General features: G+C 37.9%; 1 protein-coding gene across 1 annotated transcript in view; it reads left to right on the top strand.

Annotated features, from left to right (window-relative positions):
- LOC124777136 (klaroid protein-like) overlaps positions 1-17,423 on the top strand; it is a 468,625-nt gene that overhangs the window by 434,305 nt on the left and 16,897 nt on the right. The gene's annotated exons all lie outside the window — the stretch shown is intronic.

The following is a 17,423-nucleotide window of genomic DNA, read 5'->3' as shown; positions in this document are numbered from 1 at the left end:
TGTCACAGCTTCATCTGAATGACACCTAGATGACATGACTTGGCCCAGTCACTGCCATATGAGGAGACAACACATCCCTACAGTGGCTGCCCGTGCAATAACAACTTGTGTGGTGGATGCCGATCTCCTGCCATGCATATTTATGTTGGTTCCACCATCGTTTCATCTGTTCTGCACTCAGGTGTCAATGGCCATGCATACTTCACCACTGTGTTGTGTAACCCACATTGCACATGCTGAATTGTAGATGCTACCCGAGGTGATCACCTACCGGATATGGCAACACTATCAATGACAACATTACTGCAGCATTTTTTCTGCCTGCAGGACAATGATACTGCACTGAACAAGACATTCCAGAGGCATACCATAGTTCCGCTGACAGCTAGTGGACGACTTGTTACACACAATAAGCCACCTCTGCAACATCTGTTCCCTCCTGAATGCCTGCAACAGCTTTGTGACCAAGTCATGGCTACAATTTGTTGTTTTCAATTAGCCCTCTCTCACAACAGACGACAACTGCAGTGCATGGCATGTAATCTGCTGTCCTTGTCTCATCTATGACTTCCCAACCAGATAACTCATTCCCTACAATCTCTGTGAGAAATGGTCTGGCCATACCTCACACCAGCAATGCTTGTGGCTTGGTTAGTCGCGTGCATCTTCAACACCATCCTGTGAGAAATGGTCCACTGCGCACCATCTCTCAGCCAGCCATGATGTAGGTGATCATGTGCACCTGCATGAAGGTGACCACACTAACATTCCACCCATCTTCTCTCCTCATTCCTTGCTCCACTCCAAAGGGTTCTGTGCGGGCTCGACTAGGGAGACTCCCCAACACTTCATCTCTGACTATCAAGTGGTGCTGAGTAGATTCTATGCCAGTTTAGTCTGGACATGATCTCTGTTACGTTAGGACTTTTGGTCCACAACAGTGTACATACATTATATACATAAAGTAGTGAATTCTAATTTATTGATTCATGTCATGTCTTATTGCACTCATCCATACCCAAGTTCCTGAAAATGTGACCCACTGATCCAGTCCCATGAGAGAGAACTCATGAATAAAAATAAATCAACTCATGCATTGCATTAAAGGCACAACTAAGATAAAATGATTCTGCAGACACATTGATAATTACTATTACACTTACATTATTTCTCTAGGACACTTGTCACACACCACTCTGACCTAAAATTGGCACAAAAATCAGCTATTATACTCAGCTGTTAAAAAGAAACAGTTCCTGGAATTATACCTTTGAGTACTTTTGATAACTGGAATGATCATGTACATCTTATAAAGCAAAAGGACTTCCTTCCTGAGATATGATAGTAGACTAGTTCACATAAAAATGCCAAAGCAAACAAGGTGTGCACATGTTGCAGAAATGAATATTACAAGCATATTATACATTCTCAATTAAGCAAGTTTGAGATGTTACAAGAAAGTTTGACAGAAGAGATGATCAGGTAAGCCTTGTGGAGCAACAAGTATTTCTCTTGAGCTACTTCAAAAATCACATAACATTATGCATAATGTAATAAAAACAAATAGAATTATTGAGTAAAATGAGATTCTGGCTTCTAAAATTCCTATTCAATAAATTGAGAACATAATAGTTGAGCCCTGTCTTTAACTCTATAATATACCTTAGAATTCTGTAATGAAAGAGGGGCCTGAATAATTAATTAATGGAAAAGTCTCCACAATGCCGCTGTATTTTTGTGGATCGGGGAATCAGTTTTCTGGACCCTTCATCTGTGATAGGGTAAGTAAGCATGCTGGACTATATATGTTGACAATCATTTGATAATGATAGATATATTGTGAGCTGCTTAAACGGGTTTGAATCAGATGTGCCTATAATTAGACGACACTTGTTTGTCTCCATTTTTACTGTATGTTATTAAGTATGTCAAAAAGTGTGCCTATTCATTGTTTGTTTACATAGGTAGGTCAAGGATGGTCTGATGAAGTTAGCAGAAGATATTAATGCTCTATTAAAAACATTGCTATGCACAGTAAAATTAATCGTTTTAGGTACCTAAGAATTTATGTAATCTCTTTAGGATATATGTGTTGGAACCCATGTTGTTGTTGTTGTGGTCTTCAGTCCTGAGACGGGTTTGATGCAGCTCTCCATGCTACTCTATCCTGTGCAAGCTTCTTCATCTCCCAGTACCTACTGCAACCTACATCCTTCTGAATCTGCTTAGTGTATTCATCTCTTGGTCTCCCTCTACGATTGTGATCCCTTGATGCCTCAAAACATGTCCTACCAACCGATCCCTTCTTCTAGTCAAGTTGTGCCACAAACTTCTCTTCTCCCCAATCCTAATCAATACCTCCTCATTAGTTACGTGATCTACCCACCTTATCTTCAGCATTCTTCTGTAGCACCACATTTCGAAAGCTTCTATTCTCTTCTTGTCCAAACTAGTTATCATCCATGTTTCAGTTCCATACATGGCTACACTCCATACAAATACTTTCAGAAACGACTTCCTGACACTTAAATCTATACTCGATGTTAACAAATTTCTCTTCTTTAGAAACGATTTCCTTGCCATTGCCAGTCTACATTTTATATCCTCTCTACTTCGACCATCATCAGTTATTTTACTCCCTAAATAGCAAAACTCCTTTACTACTTTAAGTGTCTCATTTCCTAATCTAATTCCCTCAGCATCACCCGATTTAATTTGACTACATTCCATTATCCTCGTTTTGCTTTTGTTGATGTTCATCTTATATCCTCCTTTCAAGACACTGTCCATTCCATTCAACTGCTCTTCCAAGTCCTTTGCTGTCTCTGACAGAATTACAATGTCATCGGCGATCCTCAAAGTTTTTACTTCTTCTCCATGAATTTTAATACCTACTCTGAATTTTTCTTTTGTTTCCTTTACTGCTTTCTCAATATACAGATTGAATAACATCGGGGAGAGGCTACAACCCTGTCTCACTCCTTTCCCAACCACTGCTTCCCTTTCATGCCCCTCGACTCTTATAACTGCCATCTGATTTCTATACAAATTGTAAATAGCCTTTCGCTCCCTGTATTTTATACCTGCCACCTTCAGAATTTGAAAGAGAGTATTCCAGTTAACATTGTCAAAAGCTTTCTCTAAGTCTACAAATGCTAGAAACGTAGGTTTGCCTTTTCTTAATCTTTCTTCTAAGATAAGTCGTAAGGTTAGTATTGCCTCACGTGTTCCAACATTTCTACGGAATCCAAACTGATCTTCCCCGAGGTCCGCGTCTACCAGTTTTTCTATTCGTCTGTAAAGAATTCGCGTTAGTATTTTGCAGCTGTGACTTATTAAACTGATAGTTCGGTAATTTTCACATCTGTCAACACCTGATTTCTTTGGGAGTGGAATTATTATATTCTTCTTGAAGTCTGAGGGTATTTCGCCTGTCTCATACATCTTGCTCACCAGATGGTAGAGTTTTGTCATGAGTGGCTCTGCCAAGGCCATCAGTAGTTCTAATGGAATGTTGTCTACTCCCGGGGCCTTGTTTCGACTCAGGTCTTTCAGTGCTCTGTCAAACTCTTCAAGCAGTATCTTATCTCCCATTTCGTCTTCATCTACATCCTCTTCCATTTCCATAATATTCTCCTCAAGTACGTCGCCCTTGTATAAACCCTCTATATACTCCTTCCACCTTTCTGCGTTCCCTTCTTTGCTTTGAACTGGGTTGCCATCTGAGCTCTTGATATTCATACAAGTGGTTCTCTTCTCTCCAAAGGTCTCTTTAATTTTTGTGTAGGCAGTATCTATCTTACCCCTAGTGAGACAAGCCTCTACATCCTTACATTTGTCCTCTAGCCATCCCTGCTTAGCCATTTTGCACTTCCTGTCGATCTCATTTTTGAGACGTTTGTATTCCTTTTTGCCTGCTTCATTTACTGCATTTTCATATTTTCTCCTTTCATCAATTAAATTCAATATTTCTTCTGTTACCCAAGGATTTCTATTAGCCCTCGCCTTTTTACCTACTTGATCGTCTGCTGCCTTCACTACTTCATCTCTCAGAGCTATCCATTCTTCTTCTACTGTATTTCTTTCCCCCATTCCTGTCAATTGTTCCCTTATGCTCTCCCTGAAACTCTCTACAACCTCTGGTTCTTTCAGTTTATCCAGGTCCCATCTCCTTAGATTCCCACCTTTTTGCAGTTTCTTCAGTTTCACTCTGCAGTTCATAACCAATAGACTGTGGTCAGAATCCACATCTGCCCCTGGAAATGTCTTACAATTTAAAACCTGGTTCCTAAATCTCTGTCTTACCATTATATAATCTATCTGATACCTTTTAGTATCTCCAGGATTCTTCCATGTATACAACCTTCTTTTATAATTCTTGAACCAAGTGTTAGCTATGATTAAGTTATGCTCTGTGCAAAATTCTACAAGGCGGCTTCCTCTTTCATTTCTTCCCCCCCCCCCCCCCCCCCCCCAATCCATATTCACCGACTATATTTCCTTCTCTCCCTTTTCCTACTGGCGAATTCCAGTCACCCATGACTATTAAATTTTCGTCTCCCTTCACTACCTGAATAATTTCTTTTATCTCGTCATACATTTCATCTATTTCTTCATCATCTGCAGAGCTAGTTGGCATATAAACTTGTACTACTGTAGTAGGCATGGGCTTTGTGTCTATCTTGGCCACAATAATGCGTTCACTATGCTGTTTGTAGTAGCTAACCCGCACTCCTATTTTTTTATTCATTATTAAACTTACTCCTGCATTACCCCTATTTGATTTTGTATTTATAACCCTGTAATCACATGACCAAAAGTCTTGTTCCTCCTGCCACCAAACTTCACTAATTCCCACTACATCTAACTTTAACCTATCCATTTCCCTTTTTAAATTTTCTAACCTACCTGCCCGATTAAGGGATCTGACATTCCACGCTCCGATCCGTAGAACACCAGTTTTCTTTCTCCTGATAACGACGTCCTCTTGAGTAGTCCCCGCCCGGAGATCCGAATGGGGGACTATTTTACCTCCAGAATATTTTACCCAAGAGGACGCCATCATCATTTAATCATACAGTAAAGCTGCATGTCCTCGGGAAAAATTACGGCTGTAGTTTCCCCTTGCTTTCAGCCGTTCGCAGTACCAGCACAGCAAGGCCGTTTTGGTTAATGTTACAAGGCCAGATCAGTCAATCATCCAGACTGTTGCCCCTGCAACTACTGAAAAGGCTGCTGCCCCTCTTCAGGAACCACATGTTTGTCTGGCCTCTCAACAGATACCCCTCCGTTGTGGTTGCACCTACGGTACGGCCATCTGTATCGCTGAGGCACGCAAGCCTCCCCACCAACGGTAAGGTCCATGGTTCATGGGATACTGGTGGCAATCTATAAGTGCTTGGCAGTGTAAATTATTTATTTATTTATTTACATAGTTTACGCCCACATTGGAGCACTAAAATCAGACATAACACAACAGAGTCTACAATGATTAAGTTTAGGTCTTAGTAGTCAGCCATTTCTTCGTTTCCCAAAACTTCTCCATTCGCTGTGATCTGGCTGCTCGTTCTTCTGCATATATGACATACTTCTTCCGTTCTGATGGTTTGAATGTCAGCCATGTGTATTTGTTCTTCAGAAGCAGTTTCTCTTCTCTGAGTTGAATTTGGTGTGTGGTGATGTTCAGTTCATCCAGATCACTTTGAACTTCTTTAAACCAGATGTTTTTGGTTTTACTGTTCCAGAAGTAGTCAAAAAGTTGCTTCAGGATTCCAGTATCTGACAGGGGAGGTATGTGGCCAAAAAGTGCAATCCTTCTTTTCCACATTGTATCAATAATGGATTCACTTTCTTTATGCACTACTGAATTGGGCAAAAGTCTCCACTGCCCATTAACTTGATGTTTCTTTCTGATAATTGTTCAGAATATTCTTCTAACAACTTTCTGCAATTTGTCAGTTGTTGCTTGAGTATTTAGTCTGAATAATGTTTCACTTGCATATGTTGCTTCCAGTTTAAAGATGGAGGAGTAATGTCGAAATTTAGCATTTATTGAGAGAGATCATTTTTTGTAGGTTGGCCACGTAGTTCTCTGCACTCGCTGAAGTTTTAATGTTCTACTACCTATTGATGCTCTTTCATTAACATTCCATGTAATAATCTCACCAAGATATTTAAACTTTTTTACTACTTTAATTTTTTGATCATTATAGAGTAAGATATGGGATGTGTCAAACCGGAAGCTGGGCATCATTTCTGTTTTCTCAAATAAAATTTGCAATCGAACCTTTGCCGCTAATCGTTCTAGTTGTTCTACCTGAACCTTTGCTTCATCAGTATTGTTTGCTAACAGCACTAAATCGTTTGCAAATGTGAGGCAGTTAAGTTGAATCTTTCTTCAAATCTTAACAGATGGTGGGCATATCTTGTTCCACCCACGCATGATTTTCTCCAGCACACAATTGAACAATAATGGAGACAATCCATTGCCTTGTCGAAGGCCAGTATGAATCTCAAAAGGTTCAGAGAATTCATTTCTGAATCTTACTCTGGCTTTAGTATTTCGAAGGGTGACTGCAACAAGGTTAACAAGTTTCTGATGTAGACCAAATTGTTTAAGAATTGACAGTAGAGATTCATGTTCGATACGATTGTAGGCTTTTTTTAAAATTGACAAACATGATCACTAGTTTCTTGTCCCTAACCTTTTGATGTTTCATTAGCCATTTGAGACTAATAATTTGATCAGTACAGCTTCGTCCTGGATGAAAGCCTCCTTGATATTCGTCTAGTTCACCATCGAGCTGTTCATGAATTCTGAAATAAATATAACATGTAAAAGTAATAAAAGAAATATATAAGGAATCTAATGAATGTACATTTAACTAATTAAATATTAGTCGCTTCCTTTTGTGGACAGTAATTTTAATACATTATTATTTCTATCATGAAACTGAAGTGCATTTTCTTTTTTTGTCATTTTCATTTTGTTTAGTAATGATCTGGATATTTTTTCAATATGCTTTTAGATTTTACTTGTTAAGCATGGTGCACCATTTTGATATAGTCTTAACAGACTAGAGAATCTTCAAAAACTGTCAGCAAAAAAGGTTAAGTTCTGTATTATGGCCCATTTTATGAATTAGTGTGCTTTTTTCTTGACAGAAGATAATTTACATGCTATCCAGTCTCTGTTCCTCATTATGCGCAATTTTACTCTAATATATCAGTGACTGAAATTCATTCATAGTTCATGCATTCATAGGGAAAATAGAGTTAAAAGTGTCATAAGCCTATACTTAAGGACATAAATCATTCTTCTACCATGTCTGTTTCATAAACATCTTCACCATTTTCTTCCTGTAACTTCTACCCTGGTGTCTCAAGAAATTAGTAATTATTCTGTTGGATATTATTTTTCATTTATATTATAATTCTAAATTCATAAATGTAATATGAGGCACAGAAGGGCATTTCACAGACCAATGAAGGATTGAAGTTAACAGCAAACAGTCTTCTTGTCAAAGGCACAAAAGTTTAATAATTTGATACCAAAGGAAGTGGATAAATTTTTGAAAGGCAGCTTAAGCAGCTGATTATGCAGAAATGCACTATATACCTAGGAACTGACATTGCTGTTACAACAGTCAAGCAAAAGTAAACAGACAGAAATACACCTACATGTATACAAATGGACATCAGTACGCAAGAAGAACAGTGTAGCAACTTTCATACACAGGTGGTAGCAAAAAATGAGAAACTCAGTGTTTGCTTAGCATCAACTTCATCATACAGCCACGAAATTGCGCTTCAAGAAATAACAAACAGCAAACTATGCTCATGCAGAAAGAAAGTCGTTACAGGTATTATGTGCTTTAAGTGTAAAATTGTTTATCATTATAACTGTGCAAAGGTGGACTCAAAACAAGAGATATGGAAATGTGATAATTGCGTAAAAGTGGGCACTATAGATAGCAAGGAAGAAATAATTTCCGTGTTGTTAGAAGAACTGCAAAGACTGAAAGCTGAAAATGTCACATTGTCTGCCAGAAGTCAACAGAACAAAAGTGAATCCCAAGACGAGAGCACAAATTGTCACCAGCCCAAGAAGATACCAAAACATCTCGTTTCTCAGCAGTTATATCATCTGAATACAAGCAACCGTTTTAGTGCCTTAAGTGATAAAATTGATGAAACAGAGAAATCTACTCAGGTGGTAGGACGAGACAATGTTCCTAAAAATTCGACAAAAAGACCAATTGAGAGTCAGCCAACGAATAAGATTTTATTACTATCGGACAGTCATGGGCGAAACTGTGCATCATTGCTAAATGAATTTTTGAAACCCAAGTACTACACATCATCTGTTGTTAAACCAAATGCATGCCTCAGTGGTGTAGTTGAAGGGGCATCAGATCTTACTAGTGATTTCAATATGGACGATGCAGTTATTATCCTTGCAGGAATAAATGACATTCGTAAGAAAAACAACTTTATTCCAGACTTAGAAAAGTTGACTGCAGCACTTGATCATACAAAGCTATTGTTATGTACCGTTCCCTACTGTTATGACAAGCCAGAAGTCAACGAAACAGTGTACAGATTTAATGAATATATAATGAATTTGTCATCTAATTTTGTTAATGTGAAAGTAATTGATGTCAATTTATTCTTGCAAAGGCCTGATTACACTAATCATGGACTACACCTGAACAAAACAGGAAAGCTCAGACTGTGCAGGAACATTGCTTCATCAGTATCAAACCCATGGAAACGGTGTGATGTAGTAAAAACACTTACAACCAGCTCTGCAAGAAAGGTCAGATTTTGTACCGGTACTGTAGAAACCAATTCATGCCAAGATAGACAGGGAACCAATGTGAATACAAGAAACAGATGTATAGCTGTGTCTCACCCTGTCACTGCCAATGACATATTAATACCATATGATGAAGTTCCACCCAAAGAACCTCAAGGACTGGAAAATAATTCCGATGCAGTATCTCCAAGGATAAAAGGTAATCCCCGATTTTCTACGAGAGAAAGAAGAATTCCAAAAAGAAACAGTGATTTTTTATGGCCAGCACCCACCCGACCTCGCCAACGACATCTAGTGAACAAATCTCCAGCTGCGACATAGGTCTTAATGTATCCAACACAGTTTTGAGTGCAACGGGGACTAACGGTGTTAATGGACAAGCAGACCAGCAGAAGGACAGTAGAGGTAGCTATAAGAATCTTATTATTCTTCATCAAAATATCAGAAGTCTCAAAAGTAAATTAGAGTTTTTATCTGTAAATTTAGGGGACATGGACACTGTTGACCGTCCTCATGTTTTATGCCTTACTGAGCATCATGTAACAGTTGGAATTGATGGGCTGCAGCTTGATGGGTATGATCTAGCTACTCATTACTGCAGAACAAGTAAGGAGAAAGGTGGTGCTGTAATTTATATAGACAGTAAAATCATTTATAAATCTTTAGATCTAAGTAAGTATTGTGTAGATCAACATTTTGAAGTTTGCGGGACTGAAATTTCTGCAAAGGACATGTTACTTACTGTGCTTGCAATTTACAGAGCTCCAGCAGGGAAGTTTTGCATCTTTATGAATAAGTTAGAATCTCTTTTGACCAAATTGTTCTCTAAAACTAGAAATTTAATAATTGTAGGTGACTTTAATGTCAACTTCTTAACTGATAACAACCTCAAAACTGACCTGGATCACTTAATGAATTCTTACAACTTGGCTGCGATGGTTACCTGGCCCACTAGAGTTACAGAAAATTGCAAGAGCCTTCTAGATAATATTTTCATTGACAAGAATAGAGTCAACAGTGCTAGTGTGAGCAAAGTAATTTATGGCCTGTCTGACCATGATGGACAACTTCTGAAAGTAAATAACATCAGTTTGTGCAATAAAATCTCACACACCTATAGGTCCTATAGATGTATAAACACTGAAACTGTGTCTGCCTTTAACGACTATTTGTCACAGATAGATTGGGAGCCAGTGTACAGCACATCAGATGTTAATGATAAATTTAACCTTTTTTTAAATGAATTTATATCTGTATTTGAAATGGCTTTCCCAAAAAAAACTGTCAGAAAGAACAATGAGGTTTCTTCCAGTAAACCATGGATTACTGGAGGTATAAAAATTTCTTGCAGGACTAAGAGGGAGTTACATGCCTCACTAAGAGTATCAAATGATCCCCTTGAAAGGTCTCATTTTAAGTTATATTGCAAAATTTTAAAAAGGGTGATAAACAAATCCAAGAGCCTGTATATTAAGTCTGAAATTGATAAATCTGAGAACAAAATAAAAGCAGTTTGGAATGTTATAAAGAGAGAGTGTGGCAAGAGTAACAAGAATGTTAATACCACAGAGATAAGCTATAAGGATGAGGTTATTCATAATCCTGTAACAGTTTCCAACATATTCAACAATCACTTCATAACTGCAGCAGAACAAGTAGGTTGTAACGGTTCCTTAAATGCTGCTACGCATTTATTACACAGAGCTAACCCTAACACGTATGACCCAATTTGTATTGCCCCACTTACTATTACTGAAGTTAAAAATACCATCAAGGCCTTAAAAAATAAAAATTCCACTGGTATTGACAACATTTCACCAAAAATACTGAAGCATTGTAGTGACCACATATGTCAAGTCCTGTGTCACATTTTTAATGAGTCTATCCAGCAAGGTGTTGTCCCAGAGAGATTAAAGCTTGCCGTTGTGAAACCACTTTTCAAGAAGGGTGACAAAACTAATTTATCTAACTACCGTCCAATATCACTACTAAGTAGTTTCTCAAAAGTATTAGAGAAACTAATGTATACAAGAATTGTAGAACATCTTAACAGCCACAACATACTCAACAGAAACCAGTTTGGTTTCCAAAAAGGTAGATCAACTGAGCAGGCTATTTTTTCTCTCACAAATGAAATTTTAGAGTCAATAAATAATAAAATGTCACCTATTGGAATTTTTTGTGACTTGTCTAAGGCCTTTGACTGTGTGGACCACAACATTCTCTTACATAGGGCTAATTTTTATGGCTTGCGAGGTAGCATTGGTAGATGGATAGAATCATATCTGCAAAACAGAAAACAGAAGGTGATAATTAATGGTGCCAATGATAGTCCCATTTCTTCTGATTGGGGCACATTAAAGTGTGGTGTGCCTCAGGGGTCCATCCTAGGACCTTTGCTTTTCCTTATCTTCATCAATGATCTCCCACTTTGCACAGACACCGAGTGTAAATTTACTCTTTTTGCCGATGACACCACTATTCTGCTTGAAAGTCGAACTAACAGTGACCTAGAAAATAAATGTAATGCTGTACTCGTTGACGTCCTACACTGGTTTAAGTGCAACGGACTAACTCTAAACATTCAGAAAACTCAGTATATGCAATTTCACACATCTCAACAAGAAAATGAAGTATGCCACTTAAACTGTGGTAACCAAAATATACTACACTGTGAATCATCTAAGTTCTTGGGCATTCTAATTGATGGCAAGCTGAACTGGTCTGAGCATATCTTAGACCTACATAGAAGGCTCAGTGTGGCAACTTATGCTCTGCGTGTAATCACCCCCATTGGTGATGAGGACGCTACTAAAGCTGCCTACTTTGGTTATTTTCATTCTATCATGTCGTATGGCATAATATTTTGGGGCAACAAGCCTTTAGCCAAAAAAATATTTACTGCACAGAAGAGAGCTGTTAGAATCATGAGTGGTGTTCATCCAAGATATTCTTGCAGAAGTCTGTTTCATAAGTTACAAATATTAACACTTACCTCTCAATTCATATTTTCTTTGATGATTTTTGTTTCTAACAACCTATCTCTTTTTAAAACTAATAGTGAATGTCATGATCATAATACTAGGTCTAAAAATGATCTACACAGGGATCTGAAACATTTAAGTCTTGTTCAGAAAGGTGTTCATTATTCAGCCACAAAAATTTTCAACTCCCTTCCATCAGGTATTAAAGATCACATTAATGTCTTACCTACTTTTAAATGTAAATTGAGAGAATACCTAATGGTAAATTCCTTCTATTCTCTTGATGAGTATCTACAGATAAAGCAATGATTTTTTATACTGATAAAAATTTGTTTGCTATAGATCACATTAACTGTTTAATTTGGAAAATGTACTATATTTCCTTTTTAGGTATTGTTTTATATTACTTGAGCTATACCTTTGATTTGATTTTAACCTACAAACTTATTCATAATCTTATGGTACATTTTTGTCATTTTATATATGTGTATTATTTGTTTAATTTGGAAAATGTACTATATTTCCTTTTTAGGTATTGTTTTATATTACTTGAGCTATACCTTTGATTTGATTTTAACCTACAAACTTATTCATAATCTTATGGTACATTTTTGTCATTTTATATATGTGTATTATATCTGTTGTATGTAATCATGACTCATTCCACATCCTTGTGATTTATCACAATACGGATTAATGGAATACGAAATAAATAAATAAATAAATAAAATAAATACTCTGTAAAGCTGTTTGGGGGAGTGTTTATAGTGCCTGTAAAATTGCCAGTAAGGTAGAGGAAATTAATGGGTACTGTTTTGATGTAGCATTTCCTATCAAAATCCAGTAAGAAATGGTTAACTTTAGGTGTACAAATATATTGCTAAAGTAAAGAATAGTTGCTTGTATACTGCAGAACTAAGGGCAAGATGTTATTTCAAGACTATTGCAGACAATATAAAAAAATCCTCAACAAGGTTATTCACAAAGCCAAGAAATTGTGCTACTGGAAGTTTATAGTCAACTCTAGGAATAAATCTAAAAATGTGGGAAGTTGTGTAGATAACAAGAGTCATTCAATAACAGATATTAAGAATGAGGATAATGTTCTCTGACTCTAAAAAATATGTGAAGTATTCAACTTCATAAACATTGGCAGCAAACATTCTTCTCAAATTGGTGCTCCAATGCTGTTCGGAAGGGTTTATTCCCCAAAACAGTGTTTCTTGTTCCAGTCACGCCAGGTGAACTCAGCAGTATTATAAAACTGAATGCAGTCATGCTCATGAAGTTTTGGTGGCATGTCTGATTAACAGCTCAAAGAAATCTTGTGTCCTATCCCTTGTCAGATGTAATAAACTGCTCCTTGCTGTTGGACCATTTCCCTAAATTTTTCAAGGCAGCAAAAGTGGTTCCTCTCTTTAAAAAAAAGTTCATTAGAAGTCAGTATATGAAAGTGTTTTTAAGTTCCTGGAAATCAACTGTTTGTTGAGACCTCATGATTGATGCTTTCCAGAAAGGTCCTATATTCATTTCTAAATGAAATTTATGTTGTACTCAGTAACAGAAAGTGTACAGCAAGAGTATTACTTGATCTCAAAAGGTCTCTGATCTTGTCAGTGATGAATTAATTGTGGATAAACTGCAACAATTTGGAATTAGGGAAAAAGAGCAACAACTGGTTTAGATTTTATCTCTCAGTCAGAGTAAAAAAGTTGTGATCACCTCAAAAACTTTTGGAAGCATACAGTCAAAGCAGCAAGGCATAACACATTATGTTAGACTGTGAACTGAGATGTTGTAAAGCTACAGTGTGTGTGATCTAATGTTAACACAAGTTTGCCATCATAAAAAAGTTGATATAAAGAAAATCTGCATCATGATATTATTTCAGCATACATATTTTCAAGTTACAACTCAACTATGTCTCACAAGAAGGAGAATCTACCATGTAGACAAACAGCCACACAACAGTTTCAACATTAGTGAAGACAAAGTTAAGTAGAAATTGTAAACTGTGTTTATTCTAACTGCACTTGCTCATACCAGCATGTATCATACCAGCATGTATCATACCAGCATGTATTTAGCTTGCAAACAGATGCAGTGTCTTTATTTTTTGAAGTTTGCTAATTTCTTTATTACTCCAATTACTGTAGTTAACATAGGTTTTTTTTTTTTGGGGGGGGGGGGGGGGGGTCAGGAGAGGAATGGTGTAATGCACATTAAAAGTTTAAGCTTATTTCCCACAAGGGAACTTGAGCGAGACTTGTCAGAGAACTGAATATGTTGTGCAGGACCTACTTCATGGGCCATCTATGTATTTACATTTAAGAGATATATAAATCATGTTTGGCATGAGGCCACAGGATTTGCACCACTAGGGATCATGCTGAGTGTGAAATGTAGGAATTTAGTAAGGGAAGAGATTAAGTTCCCTATAAATTCCAAGCCTAAGTGCTCAGGAATCAGAAAAGAGAGTGAAGAAATTGATACAGAAAAAGACAGGAGTAAAAAAGAGGGCACAGGATTTGCTCCAAATGAGATTGTTCTGGAGTGAAATCCTGTAATTTGTCAATGGAAAAGATAAGAGTTCTCTGTTACTCAAGAGCTGACATCACAGAAGAAGGAGAAGACTGCAAAGGAATGAATGAGAAAGCAGAAGGAAGAAAGAGATGGCAAGAAAATTGGTCGAAACCTACTGTATTTGAAATAGGGGGCCTAATTTTCATTAAGCCAAAGACTCCAAAATAAAAGGAATTTTTGCATGTTTACCATGGGCCATTTAAATTATAATGAGTGACGAAAAAGTTTCCTTCCTAAGGCTATACCATACAGAATCAGTATGCCAATCAGGCAAAATCACCATGAGCATTGAGGCAATCATCCCACTGACACATCAGATTGAAGATATCTGTTTGGTAAAACACTGTGTCCTGCTGTGTGAAAAAGTCTGTAACTGCCTGCTGCACATCCACTTCTGACAAGAATCATCAACCCTACAAGGCCATTTTTAAAGGACTGAAGGCATTATATTCACATAGGGAGAGATCAGGGTTATAGGGTGGGTGCTCAAGTATCTCCCACTTGAGTCTTCCAGTTGAGGCTGGACTCCCAGATCACCCGATTTCTTCTATCTAATTGTGACCAGCATTGGACCTTGGCACACCATTGCTCAATGGTTTTTGAAAGATGTGCTGACCTTTAAACTTTCTCCATTCTCCAATGTATGTTTACTGGTGTTTGTCCTTGTGCAGTCAAGAAAAGAATAACAACATTTTGATCCTGTTTGTACTTGTTCAGTAATAACATCATTGTAGTTCACATGTCTGCATTAATTTCATGCAAATTAGAAAGACAAAAATGGCACACTGAACTTTTTTGTACTTCTCAGTGCTTATTTCTCCACATCAGTTTCATGCTACATTGTACATATGCTGCAGCAACACCCTCAAATGGAAAACTTTGTGATAGCCCCTTATAAAACGAAACCCACATGAAAATGTATATTTGCTGTCAGACTCCATTCCAAGGAGTAGTTAGATTTGAGGAACATCATAGATCTGAAGCTATACATAAAAGAAGAAAACACGTGATGCAGAATATCATGAGAAGTAACAACTTTAATTTGAAATGTAGGGCTGATGTCACAGGAGAACTGGTGTTATATGTCTTCTATCTAATTATGATTAGCGTAGACCTTTGTAAGATGTTAAGGAAGTAGGTTGACTAGGAGGTTTGAGTAGGGTGCATATTTGTGTGAAGACAGCATAGGGTGCCAAGGAAGGCACAGGAAGTGGCCCCCAGTGGATGGGCCACCTATGAAAGCAGCCATGTCATTTACCAGCTCTGCCACAATCATTGCATAGCTCTTTATACTTATATGGCTACCAACCAGCTGCCCACCAGGATGAAAGGCCACCACCAAAGTGTGGCCAAGAGCAAAGTAGACCACACTGTGGCACAACATGCAGCCGGACATAACATGCTTGATTTCAATGGCTGCTTCACTACCCGAGCCATCTGTATCCCCCCCCTTCACCACCAGCTTTTCTGAACTGCACAGATGGCAGTTATCCTTACAACACATTCTCTGCCCCCATAATTATTCTGGCCTCAACCTGCAGTAACTTACTGTCCCTGCACCCCCCCCCCCCCCCCGCCCAACAATTTCCACCCCTTCTGTCATATCACCTCCTCTTTATTCTCATCTCCCACCCTCATTGCTTGCCTCCCCCTGCCAACACACCCACTCATCTTTCCCCATTCCTCTTCTTTTTTGCTCCATTTTCCCCACCTCCCTTCCCCACAACCTCTTGGTGCTGCACGTGCCTGTTGAAATTATAGTCCCTACACGGTCCATCAGACAGCCTCCTCTCTCTCCCCACCCACCCATACACTGCTATCCATCCCCCCCTCCAGACTGCTGCTTCCATCCCACATGATAGTTGCTTTCTGGCCTGAGCTACCAGAACTGGCAGTCATGTATGCATGAGGTGTGCATGCATGCTTGTGTGAATGAATGGTGTGTGTTTCTCTCTCTCTCTCTCTCTCTCTCTCTCTCTCTCTCTCTCTCTCTCTCTCCCTCTCCTCCTCCCCCCCCCCCCCCCCTTTTTTCCTTGGTTTATCATTTTGTTGTGTTTTGTTTAGTTTCATATTGTCAGAAATATTTATTTATTGAAGGCATGAATGAGTGTTGCAATTTTGGAGCTCAAGGAAGGGACCTAAATATTCATAAATTTCAAATTTTGGTAGGGTTTTATGATGTTATTTAAATTTTCCGTTACTATGACGTGTAGTCTTGTGCAGACTCTATTTTTTGTCGTGACATTGTTCCATAATAGTTATTTGCAATAGTTCAGAGTAAAAGTAAGTGAGGGGTGATTAACATCACTATGAATTCCCACACTGTAAGTATCTGCCTTCAGTAATCTTTTAAGATGTGTATAGTAAAATATCTGTGAGATCAATACAAGTACATTTGAAAAATGCTTACCTTTTATGCACCCTCAGCACAGGAGTATTACTGAGAGATCAGAGGAGTGATGCAGAAGGAGTGTGTTAAAAAATGATCACTGTCTGAAAAAGAATACGTGTAGAATTACTTCAGACAGTGAAGAGTATATGACCTCGTGCTCTGATAAGAATATGTTTTTCTGGACTGCATATAAAAATAGACTGAAAATTAATGAAACTGTTTGATGATACACTATAAAAAGGAACTGTAACTATTAGTCCAAGTTAAAAATGATATGAACTGACAGATGATTATTCTGTTCTTACATAGTACGGTAATAATGATGAACTGAGACGATCAAAAAGAGAAGTAATTTAAGTGCAGTAGCGACTGGCTGGCTTAAAATTTGTTTGACTGATTATTAAATATTATTCATCAGTTTGGGACTCTTACCGTTAGTCATCAGGAGAGAATTGGAGAGATGCTAACCAAACTCCAGTGCCACACACTAGAGGAGAGGCTTGGTTATTACAGAGAGGTTTACTATGGATATTCCAAGATTTCAGGAAGAGTCAGACAACATATTACTTTCTCTCAGATATGCCATATATCCCAGATATGACCACCACAAGAAAATCACAGAAATTGCCGACATTGATACTCCCCA

This window comes from Schistocerca piceifrons, chromosome 2, assembly GCF_021461385.2.
Source record: "Schistocerca piceifrons isolate TAMUIC-IGC-003096 chromosome 2, iqSchPice1.1, whole genome shotgun sequence".
NCBI classification, from domain to species: domain Eukaryota; kingdom Metazoa; phylum Arthropoda; class Insecta; order Orthoptera; family Acrididae; genus Schistocerca; species Schistocerca piceifrons.
This window is presented reverse-complemented; position numbering and strand designations above follow the sequence as displayed.